Source organism: Heliangelus exortis, chromosome 13, assembly GCF_036169615.1.
Source record: "Heliangelus exortis chromosome 13, bHelExo1.hap1, whole genome shotgun sequence".
Classification (NCBI taxonomy): Eukaryota; Metazoa; Chordata; class Aves; order Apodiformes; family Trochilidae; genus Heliangelus; species Heliangelus exortis.
In genome coordinates this window covers 16,454,949-16,472,830 of record NC_092434.1, presented here as the reverse complement: position 1 = coordinate 16,472,830, position 17,882 = coordinate 16,454,949, and the positions used below count along the sequence as shown (strand labels likewise).

At 47.6% G+C, this 17,882-nt stretch overlaps 1 protein-coding gene across 2 annotated transcripts in view; it reads right to left on the bottom strand.

Annotated features, from left to right (window-relative positions):
* Positions 1-17,882, bottom strand: part of GNAO1 (G protein subunit alpha o1) — a 141,559-nt gene that overhangs the window by 86,462 nt on the left and 37,215 nt on the right. The window lies entirely within an intron of this gene.

The following is a 17,882-nucleotide window of genomic DNA, read 5'->3' as shown; positions in this document are numbered from 1 at the left end:
GAATTAGCATCCCTTTTCCCTTCTTTTAAGGAGGTTTTGTGCAGGGTTGGTGCATGTGGTACCTCCCTCCCAGCTGAACCCCAAGCATGGGAGCCTAGAGAGCCTGGTGTTGCCATGCTTACTGGGGGCAAATTTTCTCAAACATCACCTTTCCTGTCAAGGTCTATAAAAGTATGTTCAGTGCTTCCAATGATCAGATCTTAACCACTAAAACAAGTGGCAGGAATTTATAGTTCTCATCTAGTCATTTTCCAGAGAAAATCCTGAGGTGACATACAAGAAAGCAGAGTGGAGGTGCTGCTACACCCGGGGACACAGGCATGGATAGAGGAACTTACTTAGTTGTATAGCACTTCAAGTATTTACAACCATTCCCACCTCCTTCCTCCTTTAAAAATGGTGCTGGAAGTTTTGCTGCCTAAAGGGATGTTAAATTACCCCTTCCAGAAGCCAAGTGGGAAGGAGACCCACAGCCCTATCCTCTCTTCACACTGGATGTTCTGTTAGTCTCTATTAAATTCTGCCAAAGGAACTATTTGGTGGAGCAATTCTTGCAGTCCCTTGCTCAGGTCAGAAGACTGACTCCTATAATTTCTCCATCTCTAAGCAGCTAGAGTACTAAGCCCAGGTGTGTCTAGAAAACAGAAAGGATTTGCAGGGTTAATTGTGTTTGACAATAATTCTGCCCAGTGAAGTCCTAAGTTATGATCCTGTCTCCTATATACTGACAGATAAGATGATGTGCTTAGCTGAAATGAAGACCTTACTTGCTCATCCTCAGATCTCCCTGGACAACAGAGAGTCCTTCAGAAACAGATCTGGCCACTGACAAAACCTTAGCACCCCTGGCTATAACAGGATTTTTGTTTCCCTTTTTTTTTTTTTTTTTTTCTAAATCAGAAGCCAAGTTCCTGAGCAGCACTGGCATCCCCCTGGGGAGAGGGAGGCTACTGGGGATCATAGTGAGCCTGCAATGGATACAGTGCTGGGATGGCAGTGGAGAATGGGGCAAGATGCCAGCCTCCTGTTATTAACAGTTGACTACATGAAGAACAAGGCTGTTAGAAACATGCTGACAACACCACAGATCTGCTCCCTTGGATGTGAAGCTCACAGAAAGGGTTTCTAACACAGGCGACCAAATCTCTGCTCTCCCCACCACAACCTTCACTCACTCATCACTGCTCATGGAGCTCCTGGGGGAAGCTGCTCCCACACCCTCTGAAACCTGAAGGTTTCAAGGAAAGAAGCTAAAGATGTCCAGGAAATTTTTAAACTCCTGATCCAAGGAACAACTGGGCAGAACCCCTTGCTCAGGTACCCCAGCTCCGGGAATGGTCATTCTGGTCAGCACCACAAGGTGCTGCTGGTTTGTCTCACCCAGGCTGAGAGAAACAGAACTGAATGAAAACCTCTGAATGAAATCCAGACATGCCAGTGGGTTGAAAGTTTTTCCATAGCTAGTTTGGATTTTGCTGAAGTTCTGGGCACTAGCAGATCTTGTCCTCTGTAGCTTTTCCTTAGTTTGAATGCAGTGCTTGTGCTGAGTAATGGGGAAGGAGGGGCCAAGCAGAGCCATGTCTCAGCTCAGCTCTCACAGACCATTTACTGTTACTCAGACATGTTGCTGAACTTCTGAGAAATGTGTTTTTTTTTGTCAGAAGTTGCAGTCAAACCTCAGGATTTGCATCAATCCTGTCTGAATTCAAGAGAGGCTGCACAGCACCAGTTCTGCCCGGCCATGAGCAAGGAGCTCGGCAGAGCAGAGGTCCTGGGGGAGGCAGGGAGGAAAAGCATCACCAGAAATAATCCATTCTCCCTGGTTGATTGGCTCAGGGTTGGATTTTGGGAGCTGAGGGGACTAAATGTTGGTTCTAGGGCAAGTAAGAGAAGGAAATGTAAGAGGGGGATAAGAGAGGTGAGAAGAGGACAGGCACAAAGGGCAGCGTGAGGGTTGCAAAAGGATGCAACTGGGATTTGTGTGGTCCAGGTGTTGGCCAGTCTGGTGGAAATCAGAGTTGTACCCACCCCTTGGGCTGGCTTTGTGCCTTTCACTGAAAGGCATCACCTAGGGACTTGGTGTGGCAAAGAGAGGGCTGAGCAGGGAAAGAGGTGAGCTTTGGTCTTCTTCAGAGTTTCAACTGCCTCTGGCCTTGTGCCATGAAGTCATTGCCTGACGTTTTCACTTCTGAATACTCGGTGTTTATGGATACCCCAAGCCAGTAAGCTCCCAGTAAGAGGGCTCCTGGTGCTGAAGGGGCAGAATTAAGTGCTAGAGAGTGGTTCTGGGACCCCTCAGTGATCATAGTGCTGACCAGGCAACACGCTGGCAGCATTCACAGCACAGATGTAAGAACACTTCTTCTAAAGGGGGCAAAAAAGTGCATGGAGAAAACACACCCCAAGTGTCCTCTGGTGAAACCTCTTTGGGAAGACAGCCACAGCAACTGGAAGCAGCACTGCAGACCCCACTATTGAAGATTTTGCTGTAAGAAGTACCTACAGATTAATTAACCAGACAGCTAGCACACCACCTAATATTTGAGTGAGCAAATCCCCACTGATTGGTGCTGCTCAAAAGCCTGCTAGGACACCATGAACTGGTTTATTGTCCTAGATGCTTTTAGCAAATGTTTCTCCTCTTGCTTGCCTTGGCCATCTGATGGCTCCTATGGCAGCTTTTTCCTTAGTCCTTTGGAAACATTCCTGTTTGTGGTACACCTTTCTGCTTCCCTGCTAGAGCTTTTTAGTGCCTAAATGACCTAAAGCTCCACCACCTCTCCTGGGAGGTATTTTGTCATGAGGCCAGGCTTCAGCCAGCCTGTGTGCCCCAGGACACAGTGGGGTTTGGATGCTGTGAGCATTCAGTTTGCACATTATGTAGAAACATTATGGAGAAAAATATTATAAGAAGCCAGCAGTGCAGCAAGGCAGGGAGGTCTTTAAAAGTTCAGGCAGGGTGGGCTCCTCCTTGAGCAACCTGCAAATGAATGGTAACAGAAGGTTTTCAGGACTGAAAAGGTGAGTCCTCTGCTTTCTAAATGGCTCCTATTTTTTTCCTGTGTCTGATATATAAAGAAAACTGCTGCAGGCAGTTTCCTCTGCCACACAAGAGATGGTTCTCTCCAGTGCAAAGAAAGAAAAGGATTAAAGATGATCCCTGGGGGTTGTTGATGGGGGAAGACAATGTTGTAATTTCAAAAAGCTAGGCCGAGCAATTAAAAAGCCATTTCATTCACCAAGTGAGTAATGAAACACCCTGCTCTGAATGGAATGGTGAGACACAACCCAAGCAAGCTGATTGTCAAATGTCCCTATTAACACGGGCTCCCTGTCCCTCAGCTGCTACCAGCAAAGACCATGGGTTGGCCTGCTGGGTCATCATCCTCATTTTAGAATGGCATTAACAGGCAGGTATTTGCTGGGGAAAATGGTTCCACTGCAGAGCAGATCTTCTGCCACCCCCCAGCAAGTCATTAATCCTGAAGAAGTGCCCAGTGCCTCAGCGATTATTGCTTAATTACAAAATAAATTAAATACTTGGAAACGGGGGGTGCATTCTGCGTAGCAGCTTGCTTTGGCTTCCGTTCAGCAAAGCACTTAGATGCCTTCAGCCTTGCACTCCAAACCAATGTATTAAAAAGGCAAAGCTGAAGATAATTTTGCTGTATGTCCAGGCTGACACGCACTGTCCTGATAGCTTTGGGCAAAGCCCCTGACAGCTCCTGCACACTGGGGCTGGAGCTCAGCCTGGGATGGCCCAAGCAAGGAGCCAGTTTCCCTGGGTCCCTCCTGGAGGGGAATGCTCATTTACCTCCAAAACCTCCTGGAGCAGTGGCTGCACTCTGGCACTTTCAGTCCTTCCAACATAAGACAGGTTTAATAATTTCAGTGATTCTTCCCCAGACCTTCTCCAAATGGCTCCTCCTCCTCCTTGAGGCACAGTGCCCCAGAGTAGCCCCAGTCCTCGTGTCTCTAACCTGGCAAGATAATTCTGAGCTGTAAAGCTTCTCCTCTGATGTGCTGAGGTATCTCTCCCAACCCTGTGTCATTACCAGGTGTAATTATGGATTTCCATTGGTTAAAATTGTGAAGAGAAATAACCCAGCCTCCTGCAGCATCCTGGCTGACAGAGCCCTCTGCTCTGAGCCACTCTACCTGCCTTCTTTGGGAATGGGATGTGCTACTCATCTACTGTTCAAGGAGTTTTATCCAGGTCACTTTCTGAAAGTCAAGCAGGACTCTTATCAAACCCTTCCAAAAATCTAGATATGGCACTAACTATTCCTCTCCTTCATCTGCCAAGAAATCAAATGGGATTAGTTCAACATGCTTCATTTTTGGGTAATCCATGCTGGGTGTCACTCACCTCCCCTTTTATCTCCTAGGTGCTTGCAAATGATTTGATTGATAGTTCAATTCTCTTGAAAGCTTCTAGGAGTTGACTGGTCTGTAATTCTTACTCCTCTTTTGTCCCTCTATATTTAAAAACACCATGTTTACATTTTCCCCCTGTCTTCTGTGAACTCCCCTGCCCCTCTAAGAGCTCTCAAGAAGTGTTTGCATGTCTGCCAGCAGAGCCTGGAGGTATGTAGCAAGAAGTGCCTTAAACATAGCTGGTCTAAAAACATTTAATCTTCCAACATTTGCCCTTCTTATGCCAGAGGAAGAGATGGCAGCACTCAGCAGCCCCTTCAGACAGGTTCTTTCTCAGTATCCTCCATCCCAGCTTTGCCTGTGGGTTCCCCTCTCCTGCACTTTGTCACCACTCCAAGACCTCGACCTGATACCTCTGAAATGTCTCCTGCTAAATTTGTGTAGCTTCAAACTATCTGCTTCAAGGTAAAAGACATACACAGAGGAAATAAAACCCACCCTGGTTCTGTTTTACCTGAGGTGATTTCCTCTCAATCAGCAGGATGTTTCCAGCTGAATGAAGTTTCCCCATATCAATGCACATCCCTAAAATTACTGTGATTTGCTTGAATAAAAACCAGGCAAGAAATCACCAGGAGATTATTACACTCAAAGAGGATTGCAAGCAAATGAATGGTCCATTCCTCCCTCCTCACCTTCACCTGGGCAAATCAAGGTACTTGAAGGTCATTGTGCAGCTTTCATAGAGCCCTGGGCCAAAGCAATGGGTATATCCATGTGTTTAGGGTCCAGACTGATCCAAGGCAGATGTTAGGTGAAGAATTTTGGGATGAACACACATATAAAACCTGGTTTTGCTTGGCAAACTTTCCTCAGGGTTTTTTTTTTCTTTCCCTCTTTTTATTTCAAAAATAATTTTTTAAGTTTCCTACCAGAATCAAGAAGATTATTCTGTTGAGGCTGGGCAGAGCTTGAGTCAAAAAAACCAAAAAACCAACCAAAAATCAAATAATACTGAAGGAAACTCAGTAGGTTTTGTTTGTAAATAGGGAAAAAATATTGGAGAAAGTCTGACTTTGTTATGCAGGGAAGGGATTGATCAAAATATGATGAAAAATCCTCTGCTAGAGGTAATCAGCTACTTAAAAATTTATTTTTATCTTGATAGGAGGTTTAAAAGTTTGTTTACAGGGGAGTTATGAAGCTAAATTCCACTGATTCTCACTCATTTAATAGCCTGAAATGCGATTAAAAACTCCTGGATTATGTTACACTAAATCACTGCAAATGCCCATGACCTTGTGTTTCAAAGACTGCAAAGGAAGGACCTCTGTGACAGGGTGCAAATCTCTCAAAATTCTCATTCTTCCTCCCCTCTGGCTGAGCTCTAATGCCACTGGTGAACATCCTCTTCCTGCAGGAAATTCTCTGAGATGGAGATGAAGGTGACAGTTTGACACATTCCCATTTTTTAAAGAAAAAAGAAAAAACTGCTCCCTTAGTCAGGGTCATCTAAAAACTGCAAAGGGAGCTCATTTTTAAAAGCATCATTTTTTTCAATCTGGATTTTTAATGCCACTCCCAGAAATACTGATGGAGCCCTGTGAGAGACTTTCAGCTGGGGGAAATCTCCTTTCTGGAGGAAATACCTTTGGGTCACTCTAAAATGAATTCTTATTACCAAAGGATTTCTTGCATGCAAAGATGTTAATCTAATTAACCAGCTGGGTCATCTTAAAAAATCAGCAAATTCACCAGGTGACTGAAATGCTGCCAAAATCTATAGCTCTGGAAATGGTTGGGCTTATTAAATTCAGTTGCAAAAGTTTCATGGACAAGTACAGGGTAGAAACATTCTTGCTCTTCTAAGGTGCTAAATCCATGGCTGACATTTGTGCCTGTAGGTAGCTCTGAGGTGTAATTCATGAGGTGCCTTCATGAGGTGTAATTAAAGGTAGGCATGTGCTTCAGCACCTCCACTGCTAGCTAAAAAAAGCTGGGAAATGATCATAGAATCCTAGAATTGGCTGGGTTGGAAGGGACCTCAGAGCTCATCAAGTCCAACCCTTGATCCACTCCCCCCGTGGTTCCCAGCCCATGGCACTGAGTGCCACATCCAGGCTCTTTTGAAATATCTCCAGGGATGGAGAATCCACCCCTTCCCTGGGCAGCCCATTCCAATGGCTGAGCACCCCCTCTGCAAAGAATTCTTTCCTAATATCCAACCTAAACCTCCCCTGGCAGAGCTCCACCTCTGCCAGGGGAGGTTTAGGTTGGATATTAGGAAAAAATTCTTTAGTCCATGCCCTCTTGTCCCACTGATATCTGCCCAACCCCCCCTGGCTCCAACCTCCTTTCAGGGAGTTGGAGAGAGTGATGAGGTCTCCCCTGAGCCTCCTCTTCTCCAGCCTCAACACCCCCAGCTCCCTCAGCCCTTCCTCACAGGACTTGTGCTGGATCCCTTCCCAGCCTCCTTGCTCTTCTCTGGACCTGCTCCAGCACCTCAAGCTCCTTCCTGAGCTGAGGGGCCCAGAACTGGACACAGGACTCAAGCTGTGGCCTCCCCAGGGCTGAGCACAGGGGCAGAATCCCTTCCCTGGACCTGCTGGCCACGCTGCTCCTGAGCCAGCCCAGGATGCCATTGGCCTTCTTGGCCACCTGGGCACACTGCTGGCTCCTCTTCAGCTTCCTAATGTTCCAAGATGTTCCAAGAAACTCTCTTGTGTCTACCCAGAATGGATCTTACCACCAGCTTCTTTTTTACCTGTAGAGGAGCAGCTCTTCAGCTAACACTGACGTGTAGGGGCCAGACACTGCATCTGCCTCAAGCCCTTTGATTTCAGCTTTTCAGGTGTATAAAACATACACAGAATACTCTTTATTTCCAGTTTACTACTGACTACAACTAGAAACAAGTGCACTAAAGAAAATTCCCAGTGTGGTGCTGGCCCTGCAGCCCTGTGGTTTTCTGGAAACAGCTCCTAAGTCTTTCTATAATTACTGTTATTTTTTAATTGAGTTCTACATCAATGCTTAATGTAGGCTTTGGGCTCTCTGGGGGGGTGATCCCTGCTACAGGTGCAGAGTGTAGCTGAGAGGAGAGATGATTTCTTGGACTGCTTGCTCAGTTCCTTGGCATGTGTCCTTCATCAGCCTGGGGTGTTGGATGGGGTTTTGTACCTCCATTTGGGCTGCCCAGCAACCCTCCCCATCTTGGTTCAGTGTTTACATTTCCTAACAGGAAGCCAGGGAGCCAAACACTCTGGAGTCAAACATTCTGCTTTTAGATGTGTGTAGAAAACAAGTTTCAAAACAAATCTACTGCATCCTGAAGGTAGATAAATGAAAGATGCCACTATTGGTATTTCAAAAGAAGACAAGGCTGAGCACACCCAGCTATGGTGCCCCTACTGCACTGGGCTCCATGGGGATGCAGCCCTTGAAAAGTAACTACACCAAGTCAGGAAAATGAAGCATCCTGCAGCTTATGCATGAGAATAAGTCTTACCCACACTGAGCCTCACTGTGCAGAGAGATCATAGAATCATAAAATTGGCTTGGTTGGAAGGGACCTCAGAGATCACCAAGTCCAACCCTTGCTCCACTCCCCCCGTGGTTCCCAGCCCATGGCACTGAGTGCCACATCCAGGCTCTTTTGAAATATCTCCAGGGATGGAGAATCCACCCCTTCCCTGGGCAGCCCATTCCAATGGCTGATCACCCTCTCCAGCAAGAAATTCTTTCTAATGTCCAACCTAAACCTCCCCTGGCACAACTTGAGACCTCTTGTGCCCTCTTGTCTTGCTGAGAGTTGCCTGAGAAAAGAGCCCAACCCCCCCCTGGCTCCAACCTCCTTTCAGGGAGTTGGAGAGAGTGATGAGGTCTCCCCTGAGCCTCCTCTTCTCCAGCCTCAACACCCCCAGCTCCCTCAGCCTCTCCTCATAGGATCTGTGCTGGATCCTTTCACCAGCCCAGTTGCCTCCTTTGGACCTGCTCCAGGACCTCACTCTCCTTCCTAAACTGGTGGTTTCACCCACCTGAGGAACCCGAGTGACAACTTTGCTCTTGCAAACACCACTGGCCACTGGTCTCCAAGGGAGTCCTGGTCTCCAGAGGCACTACCTCCAGGTCAGGTTGTGTATTAGGAGCAGTTTCTTTACTGAAAGCATTTTAACAGGCTGCCCAGGGAAGTGGTGGGGTCACCATCCCTGGAGGTGTGAGTGTGGCACTTGAGGACATGGTTCAGTGGGCCTGGTGCTGTTGGTTTGATGGTTGGATTTGATGCTTTTAGAGCTCTCTTGTAACCTTAATGATTCTGCCCTGCTCCCAAGTGCTTGTGACAGTATAAAGAAGCTCCTGGTTTTCAGGGAGCCCCAAAGGTCAGGCTGGCACAGCCCCTGAGGACCTGACCCCTGTGCTGGCTTGGTACCAAAACCAAACCTCAGATCCTAAAGCACAGAGATAGGGGATGATTTCTATAGGTGTGTAGGCAGGGGGGAAGGAATCCCCCAGACTTGCAATGATAGGACAAGGGGTAATGGATGCAGGTTAGAGCACAGGAGCTTCCACAGAAATATAAGGAATATCTTAGGAAATATAAGGAAAATCTTTTCCACTGTGAGGGTGAGGGAGCCCTGGCCCAGGCTGCCCAGGGGGGTTGTGGAGTCTCCTTCTCTGGGGACATTCCAACCCCCCCTGGAGGTGTCTGTGTGACTGCTGGAGGTGACCCTGCTCTGCCAGGGGGGGGTTGGACTCCAGGATCTTTCCAGGTCCCTTCCACCTCCTAACTTCCTGTGACTCTGTGCTACTGAAGCAATACAGCAAAACCTCTGTCTTGCTGCCCCAAATCAGTTTCTTCTCCTGCCAAAAGGCAAATCTGCCCAGTCAGGAAGAAAGAGGAGCAAGCAGGGAGGGAGGTGGGAGATGCCCCAGCCCCGTGGCACTGCAGCAACCAGGCAGGCTCAGCTTGTACACCCTGTCAGGCCACTGGCATGGTTTGGGTCTCCTAAAATTTGCAGTTGTGTAACTTTGTTAATATGTCCTCTCCTGAGGCCTTTAATATTAAGATCAAATACTGAATACCCTACATGCACCTAATTAGCTTTAATATGCATCCTGCTCGGCTCAGTAAGAACAGCAAAGAAACCCAGTCAAAAACAATTAAATCAGGGGTTTTTTTGAATAAAGAAAAGACAGCTGGACTACACAGATTCCTGCAGCAGCATTTGCATGAGATGAGATTGCATTTTTCTGTGGAAAAAGCCTCAAAGCCAAAGGGGTTTCAAGTAGCACCAGTGGAGGCTGACAGCTGTGTTGTTCTTCTTTGTGTGCTCCCAAATAATAACTCAGCAAAGGAAAAAGAGTTCCTGCTCCGAGTCACTTATCTTCTGATCCCATGCAATGTGCTCCATAGTCAATTTACTTTGTCCACAATTTGCCTGAGACCTATGAGATTCCCCAGGATATTAAAAAAAAAAAACAAAAAAAACCCCAAAAAAAACCCAGGCTGGTGATGACCCACATGAGAGAATTCTCATTAATTCCTTGGTCATGTTACATAAGGTCATTTTGTTGAATTAAAATTATTGGGATTAATCCTCTTAAATGTTCTCTTAGATGCAAGACGGATCCAGCTGCAGCTGGATCATCCCACAGCTGGTTCTAGAAAGTCAAAACAGTGTTTTATAGCCCCATAATGGTTTTGTTAAATTCATCCCCTGAACAAGGACACAAAGCAGCTTTCTATGGCTTTTTTAGATCTCTTACAACTTCTCCAAGCTGACATTAACTGTCATCAGAGACCAAAATATGAAGCAAATGGGTTCAATGGAAGTTTTACTGCCGAAACCTAAACGAGGTCTTTTATTTCCCATCTGCCTCATCTAAAAGGTTTCAGTGGCTGGAAGGTGACTTTGCCTCTCACCATCATTTCACGTGTCACTTTCCACAACCCCTGTGGACAACAGGAGAAACCAGGGATGTACACAGCCTTTTCACTGCCCCTTGCACTTCATCCTCACAACTAAGTCCTGCCAGCAAATCCCATAACAAAAATGCAGCAGCCCTGTGGATTTCACCTGGATACTGAGGGTCAGTGCACACCTCTCAGTGTCTCAAAGCAAGCCTTTGGTGGGACCTATCCAGCTCCCAGCCCTCAAGTGACAAACTCCCCATGTCTAGAGCTGATTTTTGCAGGGCTGACATTTTTTCCTGTGTGTGCTGTGGCTCATTAGGAATTGTGCTCTGTCATGAAAACACTCAGCTAAAACACAGCGCTGCTTTAAAGCAGCTTTGCTTTTTTTTGGGGATATCAGATCTATCAGGAACTGTCTTTCTGAACCAAAAATTGATGTGTTTTATTAGCTCTGGGAGCAGATGGGTTGTTTTGGTTGGTTGTTGGTTGTGTTGTTGTGTTTTTTCCCCCAGTACTTTTGATGTTTCACCATGTTAAGCTGAAAAGGAAGCAATGCTGGAAAGAGTGATTATGCCATTCCTTGTATCCTGTCCATCTTCCCTGGCATGATTACATCTCAGGGGCTCCATCTCTGAGCAGTGTGCTTGCCACAAGCCCCTGGGTGTGCTGCCAAGCTGACATTAGGCTCCACTAATCTCAGCTCAGAGATCTTTGAGTCATGGTGTTCCCAGTTCTGCTCTGTGCTGCCTTTCCATCAGAGGATATAATCAAACACCAACCACAGATCACAGGCCAAGGGAGGGGATCTGGAAAAAAAAAAAAAAAAATCCCCAAAGACTGAAAATGGATTCTGCACTGCTGGAAAATTCTGCAATGAAAGTGGGGAGGTCTGGTGTAGATGGGCAGAAGAAAATCAGACCAAATCAGACCAAACCTTGCCCTCCTAACTGTGGTATTTCTTCAGTGGGGTTGCCACGTTTCTGCTGGTTGTACCTACTGGAGCCTCACAGAAATCCCAGCCTTCACCTAAGCATGACTTGGATGGAGCAGAGGTGGAGACCTCTCCAAGCAGGAGGTGGTTTGGGGTCTCTGTGCTCAGTAATTCTTGCAGATTGGCTGCTGGGGTCTGCTGGCTGCCTTGAGGCTTTCCAGGCTCAAGGATCTGAGCTGAAAGGTGGAAGATCTGGTATTTTAGGATCCCACCCACACTGTTAATAAGATCTGGCAGCAGGAAGGAGGTATGTTGCACTTGTGATTAATTACATGCATTTGGATGTATTTAAAGCATAACTTCTCCACTTGGACCCAGAGAACAGGTTATCTGAAGGGAAGTCAAATGCACAGCTTTTACCTGCCACAAGGATTCAGTCCAACAACACAAACCCTTTAGGGATTTTCATGTGGCTGATGGTCAGAAAATACCAGGGGGGACAGACCCTGAGTGCTCCAGCTCAACTCCTGCATCCCCAGAGAGGTACCTGATCTCCAAGTCTCCCACCTAGAAGAGAGGTGGGAGACCTTCTCCGCCCTGAGAAGAAATAAAGAACATTTTTTCCCTGGTGTTCCCATGAGCTTGTCAGCCAAACTATTCAAAGACAATCTTTGAATAAAGACTTGAGGATCTTGGGCACCCTCAGTGTTTTGTGGCATTTCCTGGCATGGAGGACTCCAAGGGCTCTGAGGTCCCAGTGTGTCTCTGTGCCCCTGTCTCTGACAACCAGTCAGTGCTCCCCTGTGAGTCTGCAGGGGCACTGGGTGAACTGGGAGGCAGTGTGCTGCAAGAATGCAAACATTTGCCACAGTGAATGCACCCAGTGGCAAAAGACCACAAATCATTATTTTTCTTTGCCCTGCAGAGGTGAGCTGGGACCTGTCCCCTGACTGCTCGGTGGCAGCAGGACAGAAGGAGATGGCTCTAGCCAGGACAGTCCCTGTACAACCAGTGGACCAGGGAGTGGCTGCTGACAGAAAGCTGAGGAGCTCTGCTGTGTCCCTGGGTGACCCAACCAGCCTGATGGGACCCTTAAGGTGCCTTGTCCCCTGGTACAGAGGTCAGCCTCTCCCACGCTTGCTGGGTGACTGACAGGTCCCTGCTCTTTCCTAGAGCTTCATGCCAGCTTTTGGTGTGGCAGCTCCTGCCAGCAGAGAAGGGAGTGATCAAGACTCAAGTATCTGGGGTACCCTGGCTAGATGTTCTCTTGCATCTGAAAGCCTGGCTTAGACCCAGGCTGGCACTTAAGTTCTCCTTGTCAGGCCTATATTCTGTTAATGGGAGACCCAGGAGCCCTCAGCTAACGAGAAAGAAGGGGGAGGCTGGTGGGAAGCCAGGCTCTGGGGACAGCCAGAGAGAGCAAGCCTGGCACCTCTCCCTCAACTCCTCCTGCTGCTCTGCCTGGTGGCCAACAGGCCAGCAAGCAGTTGCCACTGGTGTATGGACTGGTTCTGGTTCAGCAAGCAGCTGTCACTGGTGTATGGACTGGTTCTGGTTCAGCAAGCAGTTGTCACTGGTGTATGGACTGGTTCTGGTTCAGCAAGCAGCTGTCACTGGTGTATGGACTGGTTCTGGTTCAGCAAGCAGCTGTCACTGGTGTATGGGCAGGTTCTGGTTCAGCAAGCAGCTGTCACTGGTGTATGGACAGGTTCTGGTTCAGCAAGCAGCTGTCACTGGTGTATGGACTGGTTCTGGTTCAGCAAGCAGCTGTCACTGGTGTATGGACTGGTTCTGGTTCAGCAAGAACCAGAACCAAGAAGCTGTCACTGGTGTATGGACTGGTTCTGGTTCAGCAAGAACCAGAACCAAGAAGCTGTCACTGGTGTATGGACTGGTTCTGGTTCAGCAAGCAGCTGTCACTGGTGTATGGACTGGTTCTGGTTCAGCAAGAACCAGAACCAAGAAGCTGTCACTGGTGTATGGACTGGTTCTGGTTCAGCAAGCAGCTGTCACTGGTGTATGGACTGGTTCTGGTTCAGCAAGCAGCTGTCACTGGTGTATGGACTGGTTCTGGTTCAGCAAGAACCAGAACCAAGAAGCTGTCACTGGTGTATGGACTGGTTCTGGTTCAGCAAGAACCAGAACCAAGAAGCTGTCACTGGTGTATGGACTGGTTCTGGTTCAGCAAGCAGCTGTCACTGGTGTATGGACTGGTTCTGGTTCAGCAAGAACCAGAACCAAGAAGCTGTCACTGGTGTATGGACTTGTTCTGGTTCAGCAAGCCACCAGCAGCTTTCTAGGTAGACACAACTGAGAGCAGCACTGCATTTAAGATGTGTAAATGGGAAGAGACCACTGTGACAAACATCTCAGAAAATGAGGATGTTCCTCCTACTTCTTTCATCAGTATTTGTCATCCCCCATGTCCTCGTCTCCAACTGAGAAATCCCTTATTGATTTAATTTGCAAATGCCTATAAGTCTTTCCCAGGAGTATCTGAGAAGAAGATGTATGGCAGTTCAAAGTGAGTGAGCTGCATTAGAAAGCATCCAGCAAGAGCTGGTAAATCAGCCTCATAATGAATGTGCTCCACGTTTGCTTGGCAGACTTTAAGCTTATCTCTAGTATTATTTAACTGTCCCTGGTGTAAAGAATTCCTGCCTTCTGGAGAGGTCTGATTGGATTCATGGAGGCTGAGCTTTAATTAGTGTGGACTACTCTGCTTCTCTCTTCCCACCCACATTGTTGGTACAGTACTGGCGTTTGGATGGTGCAGTTTTGATGGGACAGGTTTCAGTTCTTCCAGAATGTAGGAAAGTTTGGACATCTCATTAGTTTCTCAAAGTTTTTTGAGCTTTCTGAACAGTACAGACCTCCCCTTTCCTAGAATCATTAGGGTTGTAAGAGACCTCTGAGATCCTCAAGCCCAACCATGAATCCAACTACACCGTGCCCACTAAACCATCTCCTGAAGTGCAGGTTGTCTGAACACCTCCAGGTACAGTGACTCCACCACTTTCCCTGGCCACCCTGTTCCAATGCTTGACCTCACTGTCAGCACAGAATTTTTTTTTTAGTATCCAAATCTAATCCTCCCCTGAAAATATGAACATTTCCTTCTTGGCCTGGCTTCCCTCCTTCCCTTCCCTGCAGCCCCATGAACAAGAACAGCCCCGTTTTACCACTGCAAGGTCCCTGGTGTAAAGCATTCCTGCCTTCTGGAGAGGTCTGATTGGATTCATGGAGGCTGAGCTTTAATTAGTGTGGACTACTCTGCTTCTCTCTTCCCACCCACATTGTTGGTACAGTGCTGGCATTTGATGGTGCAGTTTTGATGGGACAGGTTTCAGTTCTTCCAGAATGTAGGAAAGTTTGGACATCTCATTAGTTTCTCAAAGTTTTTTGAGCTTTCTGAACAGTACAGACCTCCCCTTTCCTAGAATCATTAGGGTTGTAAGAGACCTCTGAGATCATCAAGCCCAACCATGAATCCAACTACACCGTGCCCACTAAACCATCTCCTGAAGTGCAGGTTTTCTGAACACCTCCAGGTACAGTGACTCCACCACTTTCCCTGGCCACCCTGTTCCAATGCTTGACCTCACTGTCAGCACAGAATTTTTTTTTTAGTATCCAAATCTAATCCTCCCCTGAAAATATGAACATTTCCTTCTTGGCCTGGCTTCCCTCCTTCCCTTCCCTGCAGCCCCATGAACAAGAACAGCCCCGTTTTACCACTGCAAGGTCCCTGGTGTAAAGCATTCCTGCCTTCTGGAGAGGTCTGACTGGATTCATGGAGGCTGAGCTTTAATTAGTGTGGACTACTCTGCTTCTCTCTCCCCACCCACATTGTTGGTACAGTACTGGCATTTGGATGGTGCAGTTTTGATGGGACAGGTTTCAGTTCTTCCAGAATGTAGGAAAGTTTGGACATCTCATTAGTTTCTCAAAGTTTTTTGAGCTTTCTGAACAGTACAGACCTTCCCTTTCCTAGAATCATTAAGGTTGTAAGAGACCCCTGAGATCCTCAAGCCCAACCATGAATCCATCTACACCATGCCCACTAAACCATCTCCTGAAGTGCCACATCTACAAGTTTTCTGAACACCTCCAGGTACAGTGACTCCACCACTTTTCCTGGCCACCCTGTTCCAATGCTTGACCTCACTGTCAGCACAGAATTTTTTTTTTAGTATCTAAATCTAATCCTCCCCTGAAAATATGAACATTTCCTTCTTGGCCTGGCTTCCCTCCTTCCCTTCCCTGCAGCCCCATGAACAAGAACAGCCCCGTTTTACCACTGCAAGGTCCCTGGTGTAAAGAATTCCTGCCTTCTGGAGAGGTCTGATTGGGTTCATGGAGGCTGAGCTTTAATTAGTGTGGACTACTCTGCTTCTCTCTTCCCACCCACATTGTTGGTACAGTGCTGGCGTTTGGATCATGCAGTTTTGATGGGACAGGTTTCAGTTCTTCCAGAATGTAGGAAAGTTTGGACATCTCATTAGTTTCTCAAAGTTTTTTGAGCTTTCTGAACAGTACAGACCTCCCCTTTCCTAGAATCATTAAGGTTGTAAGAGACCTCTGAGATCCTCAAGCCCAACCATGAATCCAACTACACCGTGCCCACTAAACCATCTCCTGAAGTGCAGGTTTTCTGAACACCTCCAGGTACAGTGACTCCACCACTTTCCCTGGCCACCCTGTTCCAATGCTTGACCTCACTGTCAGCACAGAATTTTTTTTTAAGTATCCAAATCTAATCCTCCCCTGAAAATATGAACATTTCCTTCTTGGCCTGGCTTCCCTCCTTCCCTTCCCTGCAGCCCCATGAACAAGAACAGCCCCGTTTTACCACTGCAAGCTCTGGGGAGGCTGCTGGGAGTACCTCTGCCATTTTACAGAAGAAAAGAAAAAAAACCCAAAGATAATCTGGACGTGGGAAATACAGGCAAAGGAGTGCTGATTTAGCATTCAGTCACACTGCCAGTGCCCCCTTTACACAGTGCTTGGATTGGAGCTTGCTAATATCTATATAATAGATTTACAGCCTCCAGGATATGGGGAAATGTGTGATAAAAAGCAGCACCTAAGCTGGAAGCAAAGGCAAGAGTTCTGAGTAACCTGAGGCAAACAAGTACCTCACTACTTGCAATCCATGAAGTTAAATGCAACAACATGCCAAATGCTGCTGGGTTGCCCTAGCAAGGTGCAGGCAGGGCTGGGGCAGGACTGGCTCTGGCTGGGGAGCTGGAATACACACTTATCCCAAGAAATGCCAAGACAAGAGCCTGAGGAAGGGGGAGATGGGAAGGAGATTGATGAACCCATTGGGGCTCCCCAGGAAAGATGTTCTGCAAGCATCTCCCAGGAGCAGGTATGGCTGAGGCATTGCTGCTCACTTCCCTTGGTGGCCTGGCTTCCCAGGGACTTGTCCAAAGGAGGCAACTGGGCTGGGGAAGGGATCCAGCACAGATCCTATGAGGAGAGGCTGAGGGAGCTGGGGGTGTTGAGGCTGGAGAAGAGGAGGCTCAGGGGAGACCTCATCACTCTCTCCAACTCCCTGAAAGGAGGTTGGAGCCAGGGGGGGGTTGGGCTCTTTGCCCAGGCAACTCTCAGCAAGACAAGAGGGCACAAGAGGTCTCAAGTTGTGCCAGGGGAGGTTTAGGTTGGACATTAGAAAGAATTTCTTGCTGGAGAGGGTGCTCAGCCATTGGAATGGGCTGCCCAGGGAAGGGGTGGATTCTCCATCCCTGGAGATATTTCAAAAGAGCCTGGATGTGGCACTCAGTGCCATGGGCTGGGAACCACGGGGGGAGTGGATCAAGGGTTGAACTTGATGAGCTCTGAGGTCCCTTCCAACCCAGCCCATTCTATGATTCTGTGATTCTATGACTTCTGCAAGGTGGCACGTGCTGAAACTGCTCCAACACGTCCTCCAGGGACCAAACCACAGGGTGAGGAAAGTGCAGGCTGTGATGTCCCCAGGGGTTCCCATCCTCCACATTTAGGAAACATTTTTTTCACTGAAAGGGTTGTCAGAAATTGGAATAATCTGCTCGGGGCAGTGGTGGAGTCAGCAACCCTGGAGGTATTTCAGCAGGTGTTGATCTAATCCTTAGGGACATAGTTTAGTGGTGAACTTCCAGTGTTGTTCAAAGGTTGGGCTGAATGATCTTAAAGGTCTCTTCCAATCAAAGACATTCTCTGATTCTGTAATTCCACCTCACACCTTGGAGCATAAGCCATGCAGGATCTCTTTCAGGAGGTGGATGGCAGCTTTATCTGTCCAGGCACCTCCAGGCCAGCCAGGAGCATCCCTCACGGGTGGGATGACTTTCACCTCTTCTTCAAGAAAAATAATCCTCAGTGTAATGCATTTCATCATGAGAAACATGTCCTGCTGTCCAGTCAAAATTTATCTATCAACAAACTCAAATGCAGCTTCCATAATGTCATTCAAGAAGTTATTTTTAGCACCAGTGTTGCCAGCAGAAATAACAGGCCTGATGTATTTCCCCTCCCTCCTCCTTAGAATGAGGCTTCCCAAATTATAGATGGGAGCAGTGACTGAGTGCCAGGAATGCTGCAAAGGATTTGCAGTGCCACAGAATCTGGTGGCACACCAGTGTGTTTCTGCCCCACTTCCACGTGCAGTCACAT